This window comes from Serinus canaria, chromosome 17, assembly GCF_022539315.1.
Source record: "Serinus canaria isolate serCan28SL12 chromosome 17, serCan2020, whole genome shotgun sequence".
NCBI lineage: Eukaryota > Metazoa > Chordata > Aves > Passeriformes > Fringillidae > Serinus > Serinus canaria.
In genome coordinates, this window is record NC_066330.1 from 7,943,743 (window position 1) to 7,955,283 (window position 11,541).

Below are 11,541 nucleotides of genomic sequence, written 5' to 3' on the forward strand. Positions count from 1 at the left end.
GAAAAGAAAACCAACAAGAAGACGCAAATAAACTGGAGGACAGCCCTCACTAAAAGCTGCAGGTTGGGGTTTTTTTTGGCTAAAAGTTTGGCATCTGTGGCCTCCTGTGATATGTCAGGGGATGACATAAATACAATATAGCAAGCTTTATAGGAAACAATTGCCATATGTGAGGGTGGTGGCAGCCTGTGCTTTCCCCGCCACCCCCTATTGCTTTCGTCTGCACTAAAGCTGAGTTTAAACAAGTGAAGTCCACGTCTATCAGCCTAAACGTATAAATACATTCTCAGCCAAGACCCACCACTGGCTGCAGTTGTATGGCAACTCTCAGCTGAGATGTTTAAGAAGGGTTTTGACTTTATCCCCAGCTCATTGTTAATGCATTTAACAGCAGTTTCAGAAATTCCCTTTGCTCTCGGAGGTGACACGCGGGTCTCCAGCGAGATCCCTCTGATCAGCACAGCTCACCAGTGGGTGCCAGCCCCTGTTTGCCCACGAGCATAGAAAACCAGAAAGCATCACATGGACAGCTATAAAAGCTGCAGAGAACTGGATCTGAGAGAGCTACAACCTTGTTTGTGTTGGAGGAGATCTCCTGTATCCTTCCTTTAAAGCTGATGGTTATTGCTCAAGCACATCTGTGTGCAGAATTGGACACGCTGCACGGGCTGTGCTGCTGAAAAGGCAGCTCAGCTCTGCTGCTCAGGTAATTAAACCCATCAGTGAGTGAATGACCTGGTTAAGAATCTCAAGAAAATAGAAAATTCCTCAGGAGGCAAAAACTGGAATTGAAATATCAAAATTTATCCTGGAGCAAAAAATAGCCTCTTTTCATTCTTTTGCCACCAATGCTTTAAAAAAGGATGAGGAAAATGAAAAGTGCACCAAATAATACATGAAAACATTCTCCCCAACTAAATAGACATAGAGGCACAAAGCCCTGTATATATTCAGTACTATTTTTAGAAACATTTAAACCTACAGACTTCAAAATTAATTCTCCAAAGTACATTTCTATAGTGCAATACAAATCTCATTAAATTCCATAGTTCATAATATTTATACAAGAAGGTACCCTTTGTTATTAAATGCTATAGGACCTGCCCAGAAAGGTTAGAAACTCTTTCTAGGATACCAAAACCTTTTCAGATCAGTTCATCTCTAAAAAAAGCTGGGGCTGATTTTAATTTGATCAGCCTTGAGTTGTTGTCAGAATAGTTTACTGAGCAGCTGCTATGAAAAACAGTGAGGCTTTTTATTGACAAATGAAATCAATTTTGTTAGGAGTATTCACAATATTTCAGCCCTTAAAATGTCATGTGCTCCAATTCAGCACAAGCTTTGTGGCAAGGAGTGCACTGCCAGCTTTTAATAGGAAAAGCTGCCTGTGGGATTTACAGCAATGACTTCATGGGGAACGTGGGGAACTTTCTCTCTAAAGGTGAGTGGGGTGATGAGCCCTGCTGCACAGGTTGGGACAAATCAACCAAAGTCAAGGTATGCTGGTGCCTACTTTTCCAGTTATGCCAGTGGAAGTGAAGAATTTAAATGGGAGGTGACATTTACATAGTCTGTATAATTTTCCACCAGGTCGCAGTGAGAGCTGGTCTTTGCTAACCATGGCTGTGCTTGACAAGGGGATGGAGCTGATTTGATCCTTTTAGATTGCCTTGTGTGACCCCATTTGTTGGAAAACATCAAGGGCCTTCCCTCCTCCAAACACCACCTAGAGTCCACCTGAACATGGGAAGGAGCTGGAGCTGCTGCAGAGATCCAGAGGAGGCACCAGGGGGATCAGAGGGATGGAGCTGGGATTGTTCACCTGGAGAGGAGAAGCTTTGGGGGGACAAAACTGTGGCTTCCTAGTGCCAAAAAGGGACTGAGAGAGACTTTTGGCATTGGCTTGGAATGACAGAACAAGGGGGAATGGCTTCACACTGACAGAGAATATGGTTAGACCAGATATTAGGAAGAAATTATTTATTTAGAGAGTAATGATGCCCTGGCAAAGGGTGCCCAGAGCAGCTGTGGCTGCCCCTGGATCCCTGGCAGTGCCCAAGGCCAGGCTGGACAGGGTTTGGAGCATTTTGGGGTAGTGAAATGTGTCCCTGCCATGGCAGTAGGGCTGGAAGTGGACAGTCTTTAAGGTCTCTCCCAACCCAAACCATTCTGCCATTCAGAGGGACCAGGGCAGAGATGCAGCAGACAAAAACCTGTGCTGACATTCATGACACAATTTCAATCCTCCATCCCATGTCTAGCATCTTCTGCCAACACAAAATTCACCACGGCTGCCATCAGAGGAATGCAATTGAAAACTGAGCAAAATTAGCAGGCCCAAGAACCATTTCTTTAAACTGCATCCTATATTGGGGTTTTGTGTCCTCATTCCACCAGCTTACTTCTACCAAGGCTGATTGTAACAACAGCATGAAATTAAGAGAGGGAGAAGGGAAAAAAGGGGGGGGGTAAAGGAAGAAAAACACTCTGTCTGTTTAGATTGGGTCACATTTTGAATTTAGGTTTCATTTTTCTCTTAATTTTTTGCAAAGATTGGCCTTAAGAAGAAACACATTTCTGGAATTGGGAACCTACAGCATGGTACAGCTTTCAAGACACCATGCCAAAGTGTCTCTTTAATTATTTTTTAGATGAATTTTCCTTGTTCTGAGCTAATGAGTAACAGACCATGTCATAAAAATATTCCATATCCCTATTTATTCAGCAGAGGAGAGCTTTTTCTAAGAGTTTTCAAGGGGTCTAAAATATATAGGCAGAGACTCCTTGGAACAATTGCCTACAGGCTGTAGGCACCTACTTCAGGTTCACTGGAGCCCCAATTAGCCCAGGACTTCTCATTTCAGCTGCAATTTAAGATTAAACTCAGGATGCTCATGAGGCAACAGACCTGTTTGTGTTCATGTTCCCAGAGTTCAACCCTAAGAGAGCTCCCAGAAACTACAGGAACAGCTCCATCAGCCCTTTAAAATGCATAAAATAAACCTGCTCGAGCCATTAAGATGTTTTTGATGTTGAAGATCCCTGAGAACATGAAAGTTAACAGATAGCCCTGAGCTGTCTTCAGCCAGAAAAGCCATAAGAAACTGTGGAGCAAGGCATTTTTGGCTTTAAGAGGTGCCAAGGTCCATGGCAGGAGGGACTGTGAGGAGCTGGCTGAGAAAACTGGCACTGGGAAGCTCTCATCTCTTCCAGGATCAGCCCTAACCTTCAGGAAGCACTGTCAGAGCACCGTGTTGGTTTGGGGCACCCCAGACAAGAGGGATGCCCCAAACTGGTGTGGGATGCTGGTGCTGGAAAGAGGGAGGGGCAAAGCCCAAGCCAGCCCCGCTCTGAGGGACAGGGTGGGATCCTCTTTCCACAGGAAATACAACTTTTCTCTAACAGAAGCCCTTCCCAAAAGAGTTGCAGAAGCCAGGCTGCTTTTTGTTCTCAGTAATCACTTTACCAATATTTCAAAGGCATTATGTAACTGAAACAGTGTAAAGTTATTGCTACCGACATTGTCAATAAATCATTAACATTTCTTAACAGGAACAGCACGACTGTTCATGTCATGGCTGTCTCATTCACTTTCAAATCAAAGCTTTCAAATTAAATATTCATTTAATATTAAAATATTAATGCAGACCCACTGTTTCTGTAATATTAATTTCTTATGGCATTTCCAGGCAAATGCATATATTATAAACTTCATCTCCCACAGGAGGTCCCTCAGCCTTCCCTTTCCTTCTTTCAGCATTATCCTGATCCTGGGCCAGGAAGGGACTTGGAGAGAAGGAGGGGCTGCCTGATGAAGGGGAAGCAAGGTGGATAATTTAACTTCAAGTATCCCATTCCTCCCCTCCCACACAAGCTCCCCACCCTTAGATCAGGATATCGAAGGCTGCCATTATATCTCCCGCCTCCAGAATGAGTCACTCATCCATTCAGCAATTCCTGTTGGAAAAACAGTGAATGCCTCTGTCACCAGAGCCCATTAAAGAAATTAAACTTTGCAAATCATCAGGAGGGGCAAGATTTGAGGCATTTCAAGGCACACTCCTGGTCTCCCCAGGCTCGGTAGGAGCAGAATTGATTTGACAATAAGCTTTAACAGCCCTAGTGCCTATGGTAGCAGGAGGCACACACCTGGCTGGGAAGCAGGTCAGAGGAATACAGTGCTGCCCTCCTGGATAGTTTCTTCCCCATTTTTTGGTGTTGTTTTTGGTTTTGTTTCTGTTTTTTGGGTTTTTTTTTGGGGGGTTGTTTTTTATTTTATTTTGGGTGGTTTTTTTGTTGTTGTTATTTTGTTTGGTTTTGTGGGTTTTTGTTTGTTGTTTTGGTTTTGGTTTGTTTTTTTTTTTTTGGTGGTGTTGTTGTTGGTTGGTCGGTTTTTGTTTTGGTTTGTTTTTTTCCTTTAATTTTCTTTCCCAGTGGTTCATCTCAGGCAAAATGACATGGAATGGAAATCCAGAGAGGCTCTTCCATGGCTGTACCACGGCTCACCCCTCGTCCATCTGGCCCCTGCTGGGTGTCCCTGCATGAGGCTCCCCAGAGGCACCGAGCTGGAGGACACCTGTGGCAGCCCAAGGAAAGCCTGGGGCTGTCAAAGGTTTCACCCTGTAGGAAATAATTCTGCTTGGGAGGAACCAAAGGAAAAGTTAAGAACATTCACCAACAATTTGTCAAAACAAAACCCCTCTCTGAACTGCTGATTTTCTGCCCAGTTGTGCTGATTTGGGCTGGGGGACGAGTTAATTTTCCTCATAGTAGCTGGTGTGGGGCTGTGTTTTGGATTTGTGCTGGAAACAGTGTCAATAACTCAGGGAAAACTTTTTTATTTGGTATGGCTGAGCAGCAATTACCCAGCAAGGCCTTTTTACACTTTTACTCTTTTCCACAGAGGCCTTTTCTGCCTTTCACCCCACCAGTGGAAAGGCTGGGGGTGCCCAGGGAATTGGGGGCACATCCCCCAGCACAGGGCATCGTGCTCAGCACAAAAAGCTGGGGCAGAAAGAGGAAGAGGGGAGCACTCAGAGGGATGGAGCTTTTCTTCACCTCTTACACACTGGGGAATGCCTGAACCCCTGCTGGGATGGGAATGAGCACCTCAGTTTGCTTTGCTTGTCTGCCTGGCTTTTGCTCTACCTATTAATTGTATGTATCTCAACCCATGAGTTCCTCTCCAGGCCTGGCAATCAAGGACACCTCACTGCCTCAGGCCCTGAGAAATGTAAACAAAAGTGAGTTTGGGGGGGGAGCAAACTTGGGGTGAATGACCTCATTACCTCACCTTGTAATTGGCAAATTAACCCCCAATACGCAAATGGACCAAACTTATAAAGTGTGAAAACCTGTAATCTATTTTTGGGTGTAGCCCCTGGGGGGCTTAATCTGCCTGAAATGTACCTGAAGATCCTTCAACAAATATACCTTTTTTATTCTCTTAAATTTTGTGTGGCCTCTGTTTTTAGGTAGCCTGAAAAAGGCATTGCTCTCACTCTTCCCCTTCCCATTCCCCCCCTCATCCCCACATGGGGCTGGCAGGGAGTGCCTGTGTGGGGCCGAGTTGCTGGCTGGGGTTAAACCACAACAGTTTACTATAATTACTTCTGCTGCCTGAAACTTCCTTATCCCTCCTCTTGAGACCATTAAACCAATGCTGCTCTTCTTCAGAGCAAGGAAGAAAAGCTCTTCAGCCTTCAATCTCCTTGGTATTTTCTCTTGCTCTTTCCTTCCCCACTCATGAGACATCCTGGGGTTTGTTTGGGGATTTGGGTTGGTTGGTTGGTTGAGGGGGTTGTGTTGCTCTTTTAAACTGTGTATATAAAATTTGCATAAAATTAATTCACTTGCATTCTTCAGGGGAAGGGAAATTATTTCCTGTCTCAATTGGCCAATGGCTCCAGACCTTCCTATCTCTATCATTTCAAGGCCTGGGGGGTCTTCAAGACAGGGCCAGCATTATCAACACCAGCTTCCAACAGGGGTCGACACAGGTTGCAACTGAAATACTCCAGAGCTGGATTTCAGATTAGTTGTTGATTGCTGACTTTAAAATTATGGGAGATTCACAGAATTCTAAAAGGGTTTGGGTTGGAAGGGACCTTAAAGAACATCTAATTCCAACCCCTGTGCCATGGGCAGGGACAACTTCCACTGTCCCAGGCTGCTCCAAGCCCTGTCTAGCCTGGCCTTGGACACTGTCAGGGATCCAGGGGCAGCCACAGCTGCTCTGGGCACCCCCACCCAGGGCCTCCCCACCTCCAAAGGGAAGAAAAAAATTCTTATCCAATAAAAAGAGCAGGAGATGCCAAGATGGAGATACCACATCTCTGTGTCCTTCTAATCCTGCTACATGCCAAGATTTTGTGTCTGGATATTCCTGGCCGAGTGCTCATTGGGATTACAAGAGCCACTTTCTTATTTATTCTGGATACAAGAAAATTTGTTTGATCAAAAGCATTCTTGCCTTTCTTTGAGATTTGTCATCACAAAGAACATTGCAGAAGTTGTTTCATCACTTAGTCTTAAACCCACAAAGGACTATCTTTGAGAGTGCTAACTTCTGGTAATCTTATCTCTGAGAGAAGAGTCTGGAAGCTTGGTCTGCCTGAGGGTTCTTCTGCTTATCATTCTTTCTTTCCATATAAACCTCATATAGAGATCAACTTTGGAAAATGCATTCCTGGTACAGAAACCAGTGGTGTCACCACGAAACATAATATTGGAATTGTGTATTCCTAAATTCCCATGAATCACATACCAGGGTACAGCCATCACCTCAGAAGAAGCAGAGAAACCCAGCAGTTTTGTCAGCAAAACCCCTCTCCCAGCCACCCTCCCTTCTCTCACAGCCCTGCCCCTTTTCCTCCCCTCTCAGCAGCCACCTCCCACTCCCTCATCCTTCTCCACTCCTGCCAAAAACTGTTCTTCCACATCCAGCCCCAAATCTAACATTCACTTCTCCTCTTTTTGCCCGTTCTCTAATTGCATCCTTCAAGTCTTGTCTTGTCCAACTCCTCTACTTTCATCTTCCTCTTTCCATTACTCTCACTGTCCATTCTACCCCCCTCATCCTTCCCAGTGATATCTTCTTTAGATACCACTTTGCCCTTTCTCCTTTCAAATCACCATCCAGACCCTGGAAACATTCCTTGCCTATTTTACCTTCTCCCTCTAAAATTTTTCCTAACTTTACTCCCTTTTTAGTTTTTTTGGGGTTTTTTTTTGTGGGTTTTTTTTTTTTTGATGCTCCATAAAAATAAACTATCTTCTTTTTTGAAAGTCCCTGTGACCATTAAACCACCACACTCAGCAGTGAGTTTTTACAGCTCCTCATAAAGCCTCCTGCAGTCCCATTATAGTTGACTGAGGGAATAAAACATGGTTCAAAAATAATCCCAACTCTCTCCCATTACTGATTTTCTCCTGTGCCTCTTAACTGGTTAAAAAAAAAAACAACATATAAGAAGCACTCTGTCCCCAAATTTCAGAGCAGTATCCAAAGGGAGAAGAGATCCTCCAAGACAACTCCTGAATCCATCCTGATGCTTCCCAGTCCTGGCACAACACAGGGAGCAGATAAAACTGTCCCAACCTCTCCCCTGTCCTGCACCACAGAGGTGTCCAGACAAACCTCTGCCTCCCAACAGGGCGCCTTGGAGTGGCACCCATCCAGATTTTTGGCCAGAGATCATGGAGGGGAAGGGACTCAAGAAAGTGAGAAAGAAAGCACAGGGGAAAGCCCAGGAGCAGCTTCAGGCACAGAGGACAATGCTGGCAGAGGCCCCAGGCTTGCCTTCAGCAGCAGGTGGCCAAAGGCACCATTCCATGGATGTGTTTTGGGATGGGGGAGCAGGAGGAAGTGACACAAACACCAAGGGTGAGTCAGAGCCACACCTCACAAGGGGCTGCCCCCAACCTCTCTGACTGCTGTGCTCAAGGCTCTGGCCTTAGCAGGAGTTTTCTGGGTAGTGGCCAGGGAAGGGATTGCTGAGAAGGGTATTAGGTGTAACAGGATGTTTTCCCAGAAAGGGCTAAGGCAGAATTTATGTCATTGCTTTGACTTCCTTTCTTCCACACCTCCACCAGGGATGAAAATGGATCCCAACGTGGGAAAAAACTTTGAACATGCAGTCAGCAACTGACTCTCCCTCTTCTGAATGAGTTATTTAGAAGTACTAATAATTGCATTAGGGATGAGCACATTTTCTGGCTGTCTGTCTCTCTCTCCTTCCCTCATGCTGACGCTCCAAACAGACTGTTAGACAGTTATACCATTACTAGATTAAAAGGATGTCACAGGCAGCTTTGATGATAAATTCAAGTGATCGTATTAACTGGAAAAAACCTCTTTAAAATAATGATGTTGGCTCTATAACATTATTCTCTGCAATTGAGGAAGAGAGCAGGAGGGTGATAAACCATATCAGAAGATGGGTAACGTCAGCCCAAAGTTTCTCTTAGAATCACAGAATCATTAAAGTTGGAGAAGATCTCCAAGATCAAGTCAAACCTTTGATCAACCTCTCCTTTGCCCACTAAACCATAACCCAAAGTGCCACATCCACTCATTTTTTGAACACTTCCAATGCTGGTGACTCCACCACCTCCCTGGGCAGCCTTTTCCAATGTTTAACCATTCTTTCAATGAAGAAAATTTTCCTAATAACCAACCTGAACCTCCCTGGTGCAACTTGATACCCCTGTCCTGTTACTAGCTGCCTGAGAGAAGATTGATTAATGGTAAGGAAAAGTATAATCTTTAATTAATTTGTCATTTCTAAGCAGTTACTCTGCAAAGGTAAAACGTAATGTTTATTTTAATGATAGTTATGACATGCAGAAGTCATTTGGGGCAGGAACATTTCTTCCCAAAACTTGGGAGGGAGGGGTTGCTCCCCACATTTGTTCTCTAGTTTTCTCTAGTTTGCTTGTCCTTATATGAGAATAAGGACATTTTCCTTAGATCATTTGCAATCCCCAGAAGTTCAGAATTTTGTTTGAAGGACCCTCCCCAAAATTCAGATGTTTTGCTGCCTCTGCTATAGGCTCTTCACACTTCTTCAAAATTCAAAGGAGGGCAAGAAACTTTTCCTAGGATTCATGCATTGCCCCTGGTTAACTCTGACATCATCCAAAACCCCCTGATGTTTTGATATTCCTGGTGCTGAGAAGCCAGGAATTGCACTGGTTTATGGAAACTGAAGTTTTCTGCAAAGGTAACATGAATCTCCTCTAAAACACAAAGTCAATGAAAACAAAGATTTGGGGGAAAAGATAAATTTCCTTTCTCCAAACTTGCACCAGCTATCCTTAGCTGGCAGCCTGCAAGAAAGACAAGTTTAGACCTTCCTCCTGTGCTCTGCATCAGCTCAGTGTAGGTTAAGGATGATGATGATCCACACGATCTGCCATGGAAGAGCTGCAAGAGTTATTGCAGCAATGAGTGGCCACTACCTAAGAGAAACTATTGAACTCTGAGCTGTCTACAATATCAGCAGAGATTTTTACAGTAGTGATTAAGAGGATTTCATCTTACAGCCAGGTAATGCCAAATGTATGTTTACACCAGGGCCTGACACTTCCCACAGTGCATGACGTTACAGTCCCCAAGACTCTCCATTTCTTCCTCTTTCAGTTTTTTTGCCTCATCATGGTTTAAAAGCCCAGCCATCTGTTGCAAATACAGCACTGAATTACACCACCACAGATGGGAGAAAATTCATAAGGCTGCAGAGTCAAGATTTCAGTGATTGGGAAATCTCTGAATTATGCTCAAGCAGAATTTGTTCCCCACGCTACGGCGACATCACCAACGCTACAACCACGTGCTCTGATACCACATCAGCCTCAGGGCTGCCCCCCTCCCTGCACACACCCCTGATCCAGGAGTGCACTGCAGAGCAAATGAAGCTGCTTTTGGTACATGAACATGGACAGGAGGCTCTTCCTCTGCCGGGCACTGATAATTCAGGAGCAGGGGCTCCAAAACCAGGCAACAATGCACAGTTGGAGGATTAGCTGCAGATACAGGATGAGAGAAATGCACGTCACAAGAGTGAGGCCCCCACAACCTATTAACAAATGTCAGGTATTTTTGTGTGGATGTTTGAAGATTCACATTCAAACAGCTGTGAGCTTGTTTGGGCTTTTTTTTTTTAATGGGTAATACAAAATAATTTCCTCCCAATTTTTTCCTGGAAAGAGAAGATGAGTTTGGCTCAAATGTTTTAAGAGATGAACCAGAAGGAAAAATTTCAGCCTGCATGAGTAACTGAAAAAAAGTCATAGATTTATATTGACAGCACTAGAAAAATCATAACCTTGGCCATTGTCCTGCACCTGGCCCATGCTCAGAAGCAGCTACACCTGAAGGCATTTGTTTTAATGTAGGTTTGGGGTTTTGCTTTGGTTTTGTTGGGAGTTTTAAGCTGCGATTGGAATTCTGTATCATTCACAATTCCTCTTGAAGCTATATAACATTAAACTAATAGTTCTGGCCAAAAGAGATGAAAATAAAGAGAAAACAAAAGCTTTTGAAAGAGTCCATATATTTCAGTTCCAACTTTTCACAGTGATGGGAATCGGTTTTTTACTCCATATGAAGTTTGGAGACCAAATTTACCTCCATTTATGTTTATAGCACTGAACAGTCAATGCTTTATTTGGAGCTACACAAAAAATTGTTTTCAAACCAGATGCCCTCCATATCTTGAGGGAGAGGCACTTCACAAGGTGGCAAAGACAAGAGGCCATTGCATCAAATATCAGCAGAACTCTTCTGCAGGCTGAAATCTTTTCAAGATCTGCAGGAGCCTCTTTCCAGGACTTTTTGCATACATCTTAGGGAGAGAGAAATATTTCCAAGACTCTGGTTATCTGAGGCTCTGCTTTCCCTCTTTGGGTGTGGTTTGGAAGATGCTTTCCAGAGGCATCCTCCCCAATCCTGCAGGCACTGCTGTCTGCATTAACACCTCCATATTTGGCTGAATTGCTGGTCCAAGGTACTTTCTGGAAGTTAGTTTTCCACTCCTGACTTGCACAGTAGAAGGTGTCTCTGCCCATGGCAGGGGCTGGAATGAGAGGATCTTTAGGGTCCCTTCCAACCCAAACCATTCCATGACTTGCAGCACTGACTGTTCTCTGCAAGAGCATTTTGGTTCATCTCTGGGAAGCTTCCAGGAGACTGGGGAATAGATATTCATTAAAAACATGTCAGTGTGGTGTTTGGCCTGTCCTTGGAACAGCCCAGAAATCTCTTCTTTCAGGGGTAGCCTCTTGTCTTCCAAAAGCTACATCAGAAGTTATTTTATTTTTTTCTCTCTGGGAGGGGAGAAATTTCCCAAATTCATTGAATCATCCTGATTCTAATTTGAGCTATTTATTAACAAAGGCATCTGTCACCTTGCAGGAGAGAGCTCAGCTCCAGACTGAGGAAGGATGCTTCTTCCCTTTGTCATGCAGGAAGCACTGGCCAGATTATACTCCACTATCAATGCACTCAGTCTCTTTTTCAGGACAAACTATACATTTTTC